The sequence below is a fragment of the Equus caballus genome, chromosome 29 (genome assembly GCF_041296265.1).
Source record: "Equus caballus isolate H_3958 breed thoroughbred chromosome 29, TB-T2T, whole genome shotgun sequence".
Lineage (NCBI taxonomy): Eukaryota > Metazoa > Chordata > Mammalia > Perissodactyla > Equidae > Equus > Equus caballus.
In genome coordinates, this window is record NC_091712.1 from 14,336,258 (window position 1) to 14,353,328 (window position 17,071).

The 17,071-nt window shown below is 44.6% G+C and overlaps 1 protein-coding gene across 2 annotated transcripts in view; it reads right to left on the reverse strand.

Moving 5' to 3' along the window:
- Positions 1-17,071, reverse strand: part of CCNY (cyclin Y) — a 306,663-nt gene that overhangs the window by 201,585 nt on the left and 88,007 nt on the right. The window lies entirely within an intron of this gene.

The window sequence follows — 17,071 nt, forward strand, 5'->3', positions numbered from 1 at the left end:
CGACGAGCGGCGGCGGCCCCGGCGCCCCGGCCTCCGCGCGGGCCCGCCCTACCCGAGGGCCTGGAGGCGGCGAGGAGCGCCCGGTCCGCGCGACTGGGCCGCCGAGCGCAGCTCAGCCTGCCGCGGCCATGGCGGGCGGCGCCGTGCAGGCCGCCTCCCCCGCGCTTCCCGGCCGGCGCCCGGGCCCGGCGGCGGCGACGGCCTCTACGAGCGGCTCCGGGGGCGGCGGGCGCGGCGTGGGCGTGGGCGTGGGCGCGGGCGCGTCCTGGGCCCGGCGCGGCGCGGCCGGCGAGGATGCTCGGCGCCCTCCGCCCTCCTCGCGCGGCCGCCCCGCCCCTTCCGCTGCCCTGGAAGCAGATGCGAGGCCGGCGCGCGGGCGGCGCGGAGCGGGAGCGGGGTTGGTGCTGGTGCTGGTGCTGGGCCGGGGCCGGGGCCGGGGCCGGGGCTGAGGTCGGGGTCAGGCCTGGGCCGGGGGTCGGGGCTGTGGCGGCCGCCGCGCGCGTACGGAGCCGGGCGCCCGAGGCCCTCCGCTCCCGGCCGGACGCCGCGAGAGAGGCCTGTGGCCGCGCGGGGGCGAGCGCTCCGGAGCCGGGGAGGCCGGGCCGAGGGCAGGGACGCGCGGGGCGCCCGCGGCCGCCGCTCCGGAATGGCGCTTCTTTTTTTTTTGCTTTTGGCTTTTAAGCCTCAGAGGAGGCTGGGCCTTGATTTGGGAGTTCTGCTTCTGTTTTGAGCTTTGCCGAGGACCGGATGGTGCCCTTGTTTTAACCACTGAAAGAACTCAGGGAGGGCCTGGGCTGCTGGAGTGTCCAGTTAGCTGCAGTGTTTGAGTTCCTTGGAGGTTACTGTGAGTTAGAGACGGGTGGCTTAACGTCAGCTCTCCGTGTCCACTTTTAAAATGCTGTCGGCTGTTGTCGGGCTGAGGCCAGTCTGAACTGAGGCCGCGTAACTAAGGTAAAGGATGTGGCAGTGCCCGGGGCGTGGGAGCCCTTCCGTCCCGACGCCCCAGCGCCAGGCATCCTCGGCTAGAAAGACTGTCACCTCTTGCCTATCTTGGGAAGAGGATAAGCTGGCAGAAATAACCTGGCCACCCTTTTCCAAATGGTCAACGAAGGAGTCCTGGGGGGAGACTTGGGGGTTAAAAAGTGTTTTTGAACAGGAAAAAACCTGGTACAGTCCTCTTAATTTTATGTATAGGGAAACTGAGGTCCCGAAAGAGAAGGTGCCTTGACTTGCCTAAGGTCTCACTACTAGTTTAGCGACAGAGGCGCGGAAGAAAACGAGGAAGGGAACTAATGTTTATCTAGCATGGCAATATGGAGGTGTCTGGCCAAAGGCTCTATAGACATTACTTCCTTTCATTCTTGACATCCGCCTTTAACCTTTGCTGTCCCTCGGTCTTGCAGTAATGTTTATACATTTATTAGTCCATCTTTTAAAAAGCTCCATGATCTGAACTGTAGTAATGCCATTTGTCGGGTTAAGAGGTAGATGTCCTTGGAAAATATATGGCAGCAAAGTGCTGATGCTGACAAGATGAGAAAGGAAGTGTAAAAGGGAAGTTCTAAAGGATTGCAGCCGCACAGAGGCGGGTAGATAGCAAAAACACAAAATGATGCTGTTTGCTAAGGCAGCTCTGACCCTCTTGCTTCCCAGGAAAGTTCGACTGGGACATAACTGCAGGGCAGTGAATGTGTATACTCAGATTTCCGGGGCTGCAGTGTGTGGGCAAGATGGCTGAAGACGCGTGAGCAGCTTCAGGACTGTCTGTTCTGATTGCTGTTTTGTAATTTGTGCGCTGTAAGCGTCCAGTCACTGCACATACCCACTCAGGCACGTTGTCATTTTTATTTAATCATGAAACTTCTAATATTTGTATTCATGATATAATTTGAAGAGCTTAAAAGGAGAGACAGCACGGCTGTCTGCAGGCTTCTTGCTCTGGTGGGTCATTGGGCATTGTTAACTGGGAGGAGCATCTGGAGGTGAAGATAGACATAACTGGGGGTAAGGGTAGCCACACATTCTTGCCAAAGGATGGGACCGCCACTGGTTTGCAGGGACTTTTCTGTCCCCCACCACACCACCCCCTCTTTGAAGTTCCTGCCATGTTCTCCTTAGGCATGCACCTGTTGGGTTTTTTCCCAGAGTGTGACTTTTGATCAACAGGCCTGGGGAGGAAAGCTGAGTGCTCCCCAGCTAGTGATTTACCTGGGTGCCAACACCGCCCCCCCCACACACACACTCACACACACGCACACTTCAGAGTCCTCCAGGTAGAGCTGCACCTGCCTGACACACAGTGACATTTTAGGAAAGACTGCAGAAGCAATGTGATGCCAGAGTGATAATAGACGGTGTCGTTTATTGAACACCCGCTAGATGCTAGTATTTTTTACATCTAAGCCTACGCTGCTATCTCTCATTTTACAAATAAAGGCACTTTAATTCTGTAGTTAAATCTGTCTAAAGTCAGTCTACTGAGAAATGGCCTAACAGGATTTGAACTGTGGTTCTGCTCGCAAAGTCCATGAGGCGCCCTCGCAGGTGCATCGATCCCGACCTCCAGGTGTCAGTGAACAGAGGGGAGCAGGGAGGCCGACTGGAATAATGAGAGAAGAAATCCACGAATGTTGTGAGTGGGAAAGAGACAAGTGTTGCTTCTCTCCTTTTTTCTGTTCTCTTTCTGAAGGAAGTTGGGAGTGGCTGCTTAGGGCTAGTTCCAGACTTGAAGAAGAAGGGGAGCCTTGTTATTTCTGGGGGGCCCAGCCCTCCTGACCAGAGTGAGTAGACAGACAACAAGGTTGAGGAGAGGCGTTATGCGGAAATACCGTGAGCATTTAGCCGCAGCATCTCGGACCGTGTATCCCTTGGAAATCTGAATGCAGGGACGCTTCCTCAGTGTGGCTGTGGCCCAGGGCTGGGGCTGGAGGGCAGAGGGAAGGTGAGCGCCGCCACCCAAGGCCCTGTCCTCAAAACGTTCTGCCTTCCCAGAAGACACCCACCTGCATTTCCTCCTAACTCAGCCTGCTCCTTGAGCAGAAAGAAACACCTGGGAATTGTTTTCCTTCATCTTTCTTCACAATCACTATTTGAGGTTTTGGTTATTCTAAAGAGGTAAATATGGAACGTCCTTGAACTAGCTCAGGTGGGGCTCTTCAAACGTTTTTTAGCAATAGTAGCTGTTTTTTTAACAAAATTTTCAGTGGGACCACAATATTTAAAACATAAAAGCATATCAGTATCAACTCAAATAATTTATAAGATCTACTTATAAAACAAAGCCGTGAGAATAAGCCACCTTCACTGAATCAGGGGGCGCATAATAGTCTTCCTTCAGCCACACTCACATCCATGAAATGTGAACCAGTCATCTGTACATCTCCCTGAGTCACTGAAAACACGGAGCCGGGCGAACCCAGGGCCCACGCCTTTGGTCAAAGACTGAGAATGGCTAGAGTGTCAGAAAACAAAACCTCCTCAGGGTGCATCTGCCCTTTCCTCATCGCCTGGTAGCCAGCTTCCTGTCAGCTACTCAGACGCTCGTGGGCAGTCTGGAGTAACCAGGACCTTTATTGTATCACCAGTGCTCTTCCTGTCTCCCTCTTGCTTTCCAGTGACTCCCCTCCAGGTTAGGCCTCCCTGTAGTACTCAGCACAAGTGTCCACGGTGCAACCAGCTATGGGGACGTTGCTTTGACAGCCTGTTGAGCTTGACTGGTGCAGGTGATTCATTTATCGATAAAACATTTGTTTTTCTTAGATTGGCACCTGAGATAACATCTGTTGCCAATCTTCTTTTTTTTTTAAGATTTGATTTTTCCTTCTTCTCCCCAAAGCCCCCCAGTACATAGTTGTATATTTTTAGTTGTGAGTGCCTCTGGTTGTGCTCTGTGGGACACCACCTCAGCATGGCCTGATGAGCGGTGCCACGTCCACGCCCAGGATCCAAACTGGTGAAACCCTGGGCCACCGAAGCGGAGCATGCAAACTTAAGCACTCGGCCACCTGGCCGGCCCCTGATACAACATTTCTTGAAAGTGAACTGAGCCAGGCACCTTGAGGATACAAATATGGATAAGATAGAATTCTCACCCTGGAAAAACTCACAGTTCAGGAAGGTAAACAGTCAAACGATGATGAGATAATAGGAATAAATATCATCTATTTAAATATCATTTAAGTAAAGAATTATACCCAGAGATTCTATCAGAATGAAAATTCCCAGAAGCAATTAAAGAAGGCTAGTAGATTTAAACACCAGTGCCAAGTCTTTGGGACCAGAGTAACTGCCAGGAACATTGTGTCAAGAAGGATTCTGAGGTCATGTTCCAGCTCAGTGGGGAAGAATGCCGCCATGAAGAAAGGAGGTGGAGAAGGCAGCACTGGTGGCACACGTTTCCTCTCCATAAGTAAAACGCTTGTTCGTGGAGAGAATGATGAAGAGGGGACAGCCATAGTATCTAGGGATCTGGGCGAAGGCCCGTTTTCAAACTGTTTTCTCTACCTCTCCACTGAAAATTTACCACTCATCCCTGGGCTAAATAGCCTTAAGAAATACTTTCTCTCTCATGCCAGGACTCTATCTTTATCCCTCTTTGCTCACCAAGAAGAGAAATGGTAAATGCATTTGTGATCTCTGAGCACTAGCTTTTTTTTATGCGTTTTTTTTCTTCTGAGGAAGATTAGCCCTGAGCTAACGTCTGCTGCCAGTCTTCCTCATTTTTTTATGTGAGCTGCCACAACAGCATGGCCACTGACAGACAAGTGGTGTAGGTCTGCGCCCGGGAACCAAACCCAGGCTGCCGAAGTGGAGCACGCTGAACTTAACCTCTAGGCCACAGGGCTGGCCCCTAGGATGTACTTTTGACACGGCAAATTCCAGCATCTCACAAGGTCAGACTGGGAGAGGCTGCTGCTTCCCCACCCAGTGTCCATTCTCCCATCTCTCTTAGTACAGGGACCTCCATTTTGTTAGGACCAGCAGTATGCCCGCCTCACAGATGACAGCTGATCACATGACTAAGTCTGGCCAATAAGATGTGAGCAGCATCTTCCAGGAAAGCTCTCTGAAGAGGTTTCCACTTGTCTGCCTCTTGAAATGTGGACATGATGGTTGCAATTCTAGCATGCACTTTTGAATGCCAGATGACCTTAAGATGGCAGCCAAGAACTAAGATCATGTTCCTCTACTCTTCTTTTACATGAGAGAAATAAACTATGTTGTATAAACCTGTTATTTTGAACTCCCAAGTCATATATAGCCAAACGTAATCCTGATCTTGCCAGGATTTGATATTTTTCTTTGATAGAGCTTTGTGTATTCATGTTGTCAGTTTTCACTGATCAACCCCCAGATCATAGGGACTCTGAGCTAGGGCCCTGGGGTGGCCGTATGTACGTGGCTCCCCTGGCAGAATCCAGGTTGGAATAGAAAGATGCAGTGGGCAGGCTCTGGAGCCAAGGCAGGATGTGGGTGGCAAAAGGAAGTTGTTCCTCCAAAAGGCAGCTTAGTCCCCATGGAAATTAAACAAATTAAATGCCTGATACAGTATTTTAACATAGCTCCTTCAGTATTCCCAGAACTAGAGCCCGAGGCTCCCAGAGAGGATGCTCCGTGCGTACACCCTGCTGTACATGCTGAAGCTCCCCCAGATCCGGGAAACGGAGTCTGCTGTTCAGAACTTTGTCCTCAGGCTCTCGTCATGACTCCTCCCCTGGCTGGACAGGGGGTGGGAACATGGTGTCTGCCACTTAGACTCTTCCCGACGCAGGAAGGAGTCTTTCTAGTCCTAGACAGCTGGCGTTGGCGGCGTGCATGGGATCACTGGATGCCTCCCACGAGCCAGGCGCCTTCACCTGCCTTTATCTCAGTTAACTGGCCTCAGTCCAGGCCCGGTTCCCAACATGAAAAACCCAACGGCATTTTCAAAGGAAAACAAGGACGGTTGGTGAGCTGTGTTAACTCATTTCCTCTGCCTCACATTTTTGACCTTCCCGGAACTCCAAACACTGCAGCTATAACCCAGCCTTCAGTAGCCCCGGGTCCCCAGAGCAGCCAGGGAGGTCCTGCTCAAGCGCACAACCCCGTGCTGCCCCACTCAAAACTGTCAGTGGCCTCTCATGGGTTTAGAATGAAAACTCCCCTCTGCTGGCGTCCCAGCCCGCTGCTGTCCAGCTGATGGGACTACCACAACTCGCGCTCGGGCCTGCCATTGCGGCCTCTCCCTTTCCTCCTGTGGCCCGATCCCCCGAAGCCCCCTCCTGCACCCGTACCCCAGCTCCACAGGCCTTTAACCCCACTTATCATTCCAAGGCCTAGCCGGAGCCAGGCCCTCAGGCTGGAGATGGTAAACTCACATGGATTTTATCTAAAGCCGTTTATCTCTTCCTACTTTTGTTGTTTTTGTGCATGAATTTGTTTTATCTAGCCTACTGCTCTGTCGCCTCCTAACGGCACCCTGCCCACGTCCCTCTGCCGCAGCACCTGGCACCTGGGAGGCACCCAGGACTATTTGTCACCTGAACAAGAGGTTAGACGAGCACCTGAACAGGCTCCTTTTTTCACCCCTTCAGTCTTGTGGTATTTTTCGTTCTCTGCTTCCTTTATTTTTAGCAAGAAAGGACAGAGAATGAATCGGGGACAGGGGAGGATGGTCACTAGTGATGGTTGAAGAAAGCTAGAGTTTCACTGACAATCTCTTTTGTGATGTGTTGAAATATCTGAGGAAACATTTTTCTCATTATTCTTTGCATTGTGAAGCTTTTGAGATTCATAAAGATCTGTTGACAATAAATAGTGTTTATTACCTTTTATGCTTTCTCTCGAACTTAATTAACCAGGAAAACAGCCCTTCTGAAATAGAGTGGCGCTTTTCAGAGCCTGGCTCTGACTGTATTAGGAAGAAAAACAGACTGAAAATATAATCCATCAAGTTGTCTGCATCAAAGGGGGAGGTCAGTGTCCCACAGCTTAGGTCGCTGTGCTTTATGTCTTTTTTTTAACCTGAAAGGACCCAAAACCAGAAGAAAAATGTATATGTCATGTATGTGTGTGTGTGTGTGGGCATGTGTGCGGGCAACACATATATACTAAAAAGACACACTTGTTGAGTTGACGCATTTTGCCAGTTTGTCTGAATCAGGGTTTCTCAACCCCAGGGCAGTTTGCCTATGTCTAGAGACAGTTTTTACTGTTGCCACTGAGAAGGGGATGCGACTGCGTCTAGTGGGTAGAAGTTAGAGATGCTGCTAAACATCCTGCAGTGCACAGGACGGCCCCACGACAGGAACTGCACAGCCCAGAATGGCACTAGTGCCAAGGCTGAGAAACCGTCTCACTCTGCCAGTTAGTCCCTTCAAATGTGTCATTCATTCTTTCCATCAGAGTATAGCCATCCTTATACTTTTCATAGCATCTGAAAGAAAATAGCAGCAATTACACTCTATCAAGAATTCATTGTCTAATTTAGCTTCCACTGAAAACTGTCTAAAAGGGAAAAGTAACACGTTTTCAAAAGAAAAAAAATTTTAGCATCAAATCACTTCTTAAGATTAACTTCCTGCAAAAGGGCTTTTTAAACAATCATTCCAGCTCCACTTTTTCCACATCCCTCTAAGAATATATATGTGAGCCCAGAAATCTGCCCCGTTGCAGATAAGCAGGCCTATAACAGATTTTTTTTTTCCTTAAACTAAATGAGAATAAATCCGTTAAGAGCTTAGAAGGCAGACAGCCTTTGAGAACTTGTTGAGATGATTGTGCAAGGCACAGAAGAACCACTGCCTTTATCCTAGTTAGAGTCAGCGATAAGGACATTTCCTTTATATTAGCTCTCGTTCACTATTTTGTTAATATTTCCCTTTTAGGGGAGAGTTTCCTTTAATCATCTGACCATTTCCGTATTTTTTTCTTTTATAATAATGGGATCATACTATGTATCAAATGTGATAGCCTCTATTTTTTTCTATAGCATCATAAGTACTTCCCCATACCAGTTAACATTTTTAAAAACTATAAAGACTGAAAAATATATCATATAGATGTAACATAATTTATTTAACATTCCCCAATTATTGGGCATTTCATTTCTTTTTTTTTTATATTTTTTTCTAAAGATTGGTACCTGAGCTAACAACTGTTGCCAATCTTCTTTTTTTTTTTTTCTGCTTTTTCTCCCCAAATCCCTCCAGTACATAGTTGTATATTCTAGTGTAGGTCCTTCTAGTTGTGGCATGTGGGACGCTGCCTCAGCATGGCTCAATGAGCGGTGCCATGTCCGTGCCCAGGATCCAAACCAGTGAAACCCTGGGCCCCCACAGCGGAGTGCGCGAACTTAATCACTCGACCACAGGGCCGGCCTCTGTTTCTTTTCAGTATAATAAAACAGTTCTAAGATGAGCATTTTTGTATACTGATCTTTTTCTGCATATGCTTATTTCCATAAAAGGAATTATTAAGATTGGAATTTGAGTGACTTTGACCAGATAGGAGCATTTTTAAATCTCTGGATAAATGTTACCATATAGTATTTTAGACAGTTTATACCATTTACACAAATAATTGTTTCCTTCTTGATGCTCCAAGCTCAGAGAGGAGCCTCTGGCTGTCCTCTGATCTGTAATTGGCTGAGTTCCCACTGGCTCTAGCAGCATTTATACATAGCTATATGACAGCATTTCTCCATACGTGTTATTGTCTACCCACATTTCTCCAAGTAAACTCTGAAATGGAAAGCAGAACTTGTCTTACTCCCTGTAGCCCCGGGACTGAGAACAGCAGTGCCTACCAGACACCCACCACCAAGAAGAGTAACGCGTAACAGGCGCCCCGGCGTCTCCAGGTCGATCGCCAGAAGCAGTAATCGTCCCGACCTCAGCTTCGCCGTGGTGGACCAGAATAAAATTTTGCATTCCTGATGAGGGAAGCTGCATACGATTAGCTGTATTAATCTAAATCCAGCCCTGACGATTCTTTGGCGTGTTGTTTTTCCAAGTTCCAGATTGCTTCAGTGTGTCCTGTTACCATTTCTGTTTTTCATTTTGTCCAGCAAGTGGACTTATTGTGGGTAATACCTGCACGTTCCTTCATGATGATACCACCTGAGATGCTCAGGAGCCTGAGAAGTGACTGCATGACTGTTACGAAGCTCGCAGAAACTTCTTCCTGTTGCTGAGTTACTATCCTTCTGCATTTCCTGGGGACTGCAACTTGGCACAGTATATGACACTAAGTTTTAATGAATGTTGAATGGTCACCATGATAAATGCCAAGAAAAACAATGACTAATGTAAAGAGGAAGTGACGATCTCTATCTGCCTTTAGCCCAGCTCCATTTTTACACCTCTTAGCATCAGCCCAGGGATGGGGTCTTCTGTCTGAAAACGAGATCGGTTCTGTCACATCTGACTAGCTCTTCTTGCTGTGGCACTGGGCTGGAGAGAGGCTGGTCAGAGCGGGCACCTCCCTCACTGGCATGGCCTGAGGATGCACAGGTCCCCTTTGCTTGATGGTAACACCCTCGCTTCCTAACAAGGGGCCTGAAATTCCCAGTTGGCCATCCCTTGGGAATAAGGCCTTAAAATCTCATTTTGTCTTCGATAAGTGAGCTTTGAAATACTCAGACATTAAACTGAGACTGTTCCCTAACGGCACAGTGCCAGTTAGTGGACCTGATGAGCCGGAAGGATCGCCTCTCCAGGCGCTAAAGGAATGGTAGGACACAGTGCACGTCTTCACTCGGTCAGAGGGGCTGAGGAGAAGGAGCCCAGAGAGGGCAAGACCTGCTCCGGAGGGGTCCAGCCAGGAGCACTGTGGGGGCCTGGGGCTCCCGGAGGAGGACACCAGGCCCGCCATGACAGGGAGTCAGGTGAGCGCAGTCAAGTCTGTGCAGGGAAGCCTCATGCCTGGGACCCAAGACCCCCACTACCTTCACCTGTTCCCAGAATGTGGAGTCACTGCTTAGCATTGGGGCCCTTCTGTGTGTAAAGTGCTAAACAGAGAGGGGCAGGCTGTGGTCCCCTGTGTTCCCTACTGTAAAGGGTCATGCTGTAGCATTGTGAATGGAGTAGAGAAAGGGCAAGACTTCTCAGGAAGGAAAAATACTTCCACTCTTGCTAACAGTTTCTCCACTCACAAATCTGTGTAGCTGATTAAAAAATATTTGAAAAGAAAATTAATATTCATAGACATTATTTTGGCAAGATATACTAAAAATTGCTGTTTAATTTATGAGTAAAAAATTGAATGCAACCTAAATGTCCATGACGTGATGACTAGTTAAGTAAATTCTGCTGCATATGATGGAATTCAATGAAGTCATAAAAATAAAGACATACAGACATCTATACTTATTATTATAGAAAGCCATGAAATATTGTTGAGAAAAAAAGTGGGGCTTTTTGTTTTTTGGGCTTTTTTTGCTGAGGAAGATTAGCCCTCAGCTAACATCTCTTGCCAATCTTCCTCTTTTTGCTTGATATTGTAAAAGCCTAGTTATGAGTATTTTCTCTTATAACTCTTGTGTTTTGTGTCATAACTAAGAAACCTACTACTACCTCCAGGTCATGTAGATTTTCTCCTATGTTCTAGAAATTTTAAGTTACAAATTTTACCCTTTAGCTTGAGTATATGATCCAATTTGAGTTAATTTTGTATATAGAGTAAGATAAAAATCAAGCTTCCTTTTTTTCCCTATATGGATATCCGGTTTTTCCCGCACCATTTATTGAAAATATTATCTTTTCCCCGTTGAATAGCTGTGGCTCCTTTGTCAAAAATTATTTGACCATATATTTGTGGGTCCATTCTGGACTCTATTGGGTTCCACTGATCCAAATGTCTGCCCTATACTAATGTAGCTTTATAGTCAGTCTTGAATCTGATTAAGTATTGCAACTTTGTTCTTCTTTCTCAAAATTGTTTTGGTTATGCTAGGTCCTTTGTCTGTTTATATAAATATTAGAATAAGCTAAAAAGTGCCTGCTGGTATTTTGATTGGGATTGCATTGAATCTATGGAAGAATTTGGGGAAAATTGACATCATAACAATATTTAGTCTTCCAGTCAGGAACATGGTATATCTCTCCATTTATTTAGGTTTTGGGGGTTTTTTTCTTTCTTTTTTGATGAGGAAGACTGGCCCTGAGCTACAAATCTGTTGCCAACCTTCCTCTTTTTGCTTGAGGAAGATTGCCCCTGAGCTAATATCTGCTCCAGTCTTCCTCTATTTTGTATGTGGGATGCTGCCACAGCATGGCTTGATGAGCAGCATACAAGTCCGCACCCGGGATCCAAACCTGCAAACCGTGGGCTGCTGAAGCAGAACACACAAACTTAACCCCTACACCACTGGGGTGACCCCTTATTTAGCTTTTCTTTAATTTTGTTCAGAAATACTTTGTAGTTTTAGTTGCGTGTGTTAAATTTATCCCTAAGTACATAGTTCCTCATTGTGGTAATATAGTAAATGGGATTGTTTTATTTCAATTTCCAACTGCTCATTGCTAATATATAGAAAGACAGTAGATTTTTGTATGTTGTCCTTACACATGCTAATTTCACTTATGCAGTTTGCTTTTTTTCTTTTTTTTTGAAGAAGATTAGCCCTGAGCTAACATCCACCACCAATCTTCCTCTTTTTGCTGAGGAAGACTGGCCCTCAGCTAACATCCATGCTCATCTTCCTCTACTTTGTAGGTGGGACGCCTGCCACAGCATGGCCTGACAAGCGTTGCGTAGGTCTGCACCTGGGATCAGAACTGGTGAATCCCGGGCCACGGAAGCAGAACATGCAAGCTTAACCACTGTGCCCCTGCAGTTTGCCTTTTTTATACATTTGTTAAATTGTTCTACATATACAATCATGTCATCTGCAAATAGGCCATTTTACTTCCTTTCAGCCTGTGTACCTTTTTTTTTCTTTCTTGCCTGTTGTCCTGGCTAGGACCTCCAGTACAATGTTGAGTCGAAACCTTGAAACCATATATCTTTGCCTGATTTTCAGTCTTAGGGAAAGCATTCAGTCATTCACCATTCACACGTGATGTTAGTTTAAGGTTTTTCAGATACTCTTTACCAGGTTGACGAAGATCCTTCCCATTCCTAATTTGATACGAATTTTTTGTATTACGGTGGGTATTGAATTTTTGTATACATTTTTGGGCATCTAATGAGAGGATCATATGGTTTTTCTCCTTTATTCAGTTAATATGGTGATAACTTTCAGTTTTTTAAAATGAAATCATAATTGTTTATAACATTGCGAAATTTCTGTTGTACATTATTATTTGTCGGTCACCATATATGTGCTCCTCTTCACTCCCTGTGCCCACTCCCCAACCCCCTTTCATCTGGTAACCACTAAACTGTTCTCTTTGTCCGTGTGTTAGTTTCTCTTCCACATATGAGTGAAATCATATGGTGTTTATTTTTCTCTGTCTGGCTTATTTTGCTTAACATAATACCCTCAAGGTCCATCCATGTTGTTGCAAACGGGATGACTTTGTCTTTTTATGGCTGAGTAATATTCCATTGTATATATATATACCATGTCTTCTTTAGCCAGTCACCAGTTGATGTGCACTTGGGTTACTTCTACATCTTGGCTATTGTGAATAATGCTGCAATGGACATGAGGGTGCATAAGTCTCTTTGAATTGTTGATTTGAAGTTTTTTGGATAAATACCCAGTAGGAGGATAGCTGAGTCATATGGTAGTTCTATTTTTAATTTTTTGAGAAATCTCCATACTGTTTTCCATAGTGGCTGCACCAGTTTGCCTTCCCACCAGCAGTGTATGAGGGTTCCCTTCTGTCCACATCCTCTGCAACATTTGTTCTTTTTTGTCTTGGTGATTGTAGCCGTTCTAACGGGTATAAGTTGATATCTCAGTATAGTTTTGATTTGCGTTTCCCTAATGATTAGTGATGTTGAACATCTTTTCATGTGCCTAATGACCATCTGTATATCTTCTTTGGAAAAGTGTCTGTTCATCTCCTCTGCCCATTTTTTGATCAGGTTGTTTTTTTGTTGTTCAGTTCTTTGAGTTCTTTATATATTTTGGAGATTAAGCCCTTGTCAGATATAGGATTTGTAAATATTTTCTCACAGTTGGTGGGTTGTCTTTTCATTCTGTTCCTGGTTTCCTTTGCCATGCAGAGGCATTTTAGTCTGTTTTAGTCCCAATTGTTTATTTTTCCTTTTGTTTCCCTTGTCCAAGTAGACATGGTATTCAAAAGGGTCCTTCTAAGACCAATGTCAAAGAGTGTACTGCCTATATTTTCTTCTAGGAGTTTTATGGTTTCAGATCTTACCTTCAAGTCTTTGATTCATTTTGAGTTAATTTTTGTGCAAGGTGTAAGAAAATGGTCCACTTAAATTCTTTTGCATGTGGCTGTCCAGTTTTCCCAACACCATTTATTGAAGGGACTTTCCTTCCTCCATTGTGTGTTCTTAGCTCTTTTGTCAAAGATTACCTGTCTGTAACTGTGTGGGTTTAGCTTTCAATTCTGTTCCATTGATCTGTGTGTGTGTGTTTTTTACCAGTGACATGCTGTTTTGATTACCAAAGCTTCATAGTATATTTTGAAGTCAGGGATTGTGACACCTCTAGCTTCGTTCATTTTTCTCAGGATTGCTTTAGCTATTCGGGGTCTTTTGTTGCCCCATAAGAATTTTAGGATTCTTTGTTCTATTTCTGTGAAGAATGTCATTGGGATTCTGATTGAGATTGCATTCAATCTCCAGACTGCTTTAGGTAGTACGGACATTTTAACTGTGTTTATTCTTCTGATCCATGAGCATGGAATATCTTTCCATTTCTTTATGTCATCATCGATTTCTTTCAGTAAAGTGTTATAGTTTTCATTCTATAGGTCTTTCACCTCCTTGGTTAGATTTATTCCTAGATATTTTATTCTTTTTGTTGCAATTGTAAATGGGATTGTATTCTTGAGTTCTCTTTCTGTTATTTCATTATTAGTGTATAGAAATGCAACTGATTTTTGTAAGTTGATTTTGTACCATGAAGCTTTGCTGTAGTTGTTGTAGTTGGTATTGCTATGAATTTCCTTCTTAGGATTGCTTCGACTGCATCCCACAAGTTGGTATGGTGTATTTTCATTCTCATTTGTCTCCAGATATTTTTTGACTTCTCCTTTAATTTCTTCAATGATCCATTGGTTGTTCAGAAGCATGTTGCTTAGTCTCCATATATTTGTTACTTTCCCAGCTTTTTTCTTGTAGTTACTTCCTAGTTTCATGGCACTATGGTCAGGAAAGCTGCTTGACATGCTTTCAATCTTCTTAAATTTATTGAGGCTTGCCCTGTTTCCTGACATATGTTCTATCATTGAGAATGTTCCATGTATACTTGAGAAGAATGTGTATTCTGCTGTTTCTGGATGGAGTGTTCCATATATATCTATAAAGTCCATCTGGTCTGGTTTTTCCTTTAAATCCACTATTTCCTTGTGGACTTTCTGTCTGGATGGTCTGTCTGTATATGTAAGTGGAGTATTTAGGTCCCCTACTATTATTGCTTTGTTGTTAATATCTCCTTTTAGGTTTGTTAATAGTTGCTTTATGTACTTTGGTGCTCCTATGTTGGGTGAATATGCATTTATAAGTGTTATGTCTTCTTGGTAGAGTGTCCCCTTTATCATTATATACTGCCCCTCTTTGTCTCTCTTTACCTGTTTTGTCTTGAAATCTACTTTGTCTGATATAAGTATGGCAACACCTGCTTTCTGTTGTTTGTCACTGGCTTGGAGTATCGTCTTCCATCCCTTCACTCTCAGCCTGTGTTTGTCTTTAGAGCTGAGATGTGTTTCCTGGAGGCAGCATATTGTTGGGTCTTGTTCTTTAATCCATCCAGCCACTCTGTCTTTTGATTGGAGAATTCAATCCATTTGCATTTAACGTGTTTAATAAATGAAGGCTTAAAGCTGCGATTTTATTGCTCATTTTCTAGTGGTTCTGCCTTTCCCTTGTTTTTCATCCCATGTATATGGGATTACCAGTTCAATTAGGTAGTTCTCTATGATGGTTTTCCTAGTTTTCTCTTTATTTATCATTTGTGTCTCTGTTTTGATTATTTGTTTAGTGGTTACCATGAGGTTTGTATGTAAAGTCTCATAGATGCCATAGTCCATTTTCTGATAGCCTCTTATTTCCTTAGACTAAGCCAATTCCATCTCTTTCCTCTTCTCCTTCTAAATTATTATTGTCACAACTTATTCTCTCTTGTGTTGTGAGTTTGTGCTTAAAATGATGAGATTATATTTATTTTTTATATATTTATTTTTTATGTTTTCTCTTCCTTTATCTTTAATGTTATAATTAAGTTTTTGCTAACCTGTTCTGGTAGAGAGCTGCAATTTTCCAATTTTGTCTACCTATTTATCTCCTTGCTCAAGGCTTTGTAGACCCTTTCTTTTTTTTTTTCTTCAGATATGAAGGCCTTCTTGAACATTTCTTATAGGGGGAGTTCTTGTGGCAATGAACTCCCTTAGCTTTTGTTTATCTTGGAAAGTTTTTATTTCTCCATCATATCTGAAGGATAGTTTCACTGAATAGAGTATTCTTGACTGAAAGTTTTCGTCTTTCAAAATTTTGAATATATCATTCCACTATCTCCCAGCCTGTAAGGTGTTTCGCTGAGAAATCCACTAAAACCCTGATAGGGGTTCCTTTGTAGATTATTCTCTTCGGCCTTGCTCCCCTTCATATTTTTTCTTTGTCTTTGACTTTTCCAGCTTTACTGCTATATGCCTTGGAGTAGGTCTCTTAACATTGTTGTAATTAGGATTTCTAATAGCTTCTTTCACTTATATTTCCAGCTCTTTCCCCAGTTTGGTAAGTTCTCAGCTATTATTTCTTTGAACAAGCTTTCTGCTCCATTCTCTTTCTCTTCTCCCTCTGGAATACCTATAATCCTTATGTTGCATTTCCTAATTGAGTTGGCTATTTCTTGGAGAATTTCTTTACTTCTTTTTAGTCTTAGTTTTCTCCCCTCCTCTGTCTGAAGCATTTCTATATTTCTGTCCTCCAAGCTGCTAATTCCATCCTCCATATTATCAGCTCTGTTATTCAGGGAATCCAGGTTTTTCTTTACCTCAACCATTGTGTTTTTCATCTCCAACATTTCTGATTGGTTTTTCTTTATAGTTTCAATCTCTTTTGTGAAGAAGTTCCTAATTTCATTGAACTGTCTTTCTATATTTTCTTGTAACTCATTGAGTTATTTTATGATAGCTATTTTGAATTCTCTGTCATTTAGATTATAAGTTTCTGTGCCTTCAGGATTGATTTCTGGGTGCTTGTCATTTTTCTTCTGTTCTGGAGTATTAATGTATTTCTTCATACTGTTTGATGGCGTGTCTTTTTGCCTCCACATAGTGACAGTATTTGGTCACAGCTTCCACCTGCCACCACCAGGTGGGGGTCAAGAGCTGTGTATTCCGAGCCTACTGCAGTCCGCGGCTTGCTTGCTCATAGCTGCTGCTCTCCTATCCTATGGGTAGGCACTCTGGCCAACCAGCTGAGCTGGAGCACTGCGTTGGGGAGGGGTGCTGTCTTTCGCATGCATGATCCCAAGGGCTTCTCACTTTGCCCTCACTCTGTGTTCTCCTAGGGTGCTGGCTTGATGAAGACACCCTGCAATAGCTTAGCCGCGTCTTTGTGCAGCTTTCCCTTGGGCTATGAGGGAACTGGGAGAGCAAAAGTGTTCCCACAGACGGCCAGCCCTCCCCCCTCTTTTCTCAGAGATGCATGCAGTCCCAGAGTCACTGCCTTTTGGGAGGGAGAGGAGATCTCCTTACCTCCTTCCACTTCTCCCAGGGGTCCAGCACCTCCACCTTCAGGCATATGGCTGTGTGGGTCTCTCAGACATCTTTTGTGTTGTGTGAATGTCCTCTGTTGGTATATGAATGTCCTTTTTGTTCTATCTTAGAGGGGAGACTCTAAGGGAAGTGCTCACTCTGCCATGATGCTGACATCACTCATTGGGCTGCTTTTTGTTTGTTTGTTTTTGGTGAGGAAGATTATCCCTGAGCTAACATCTGTTGCCAATCTT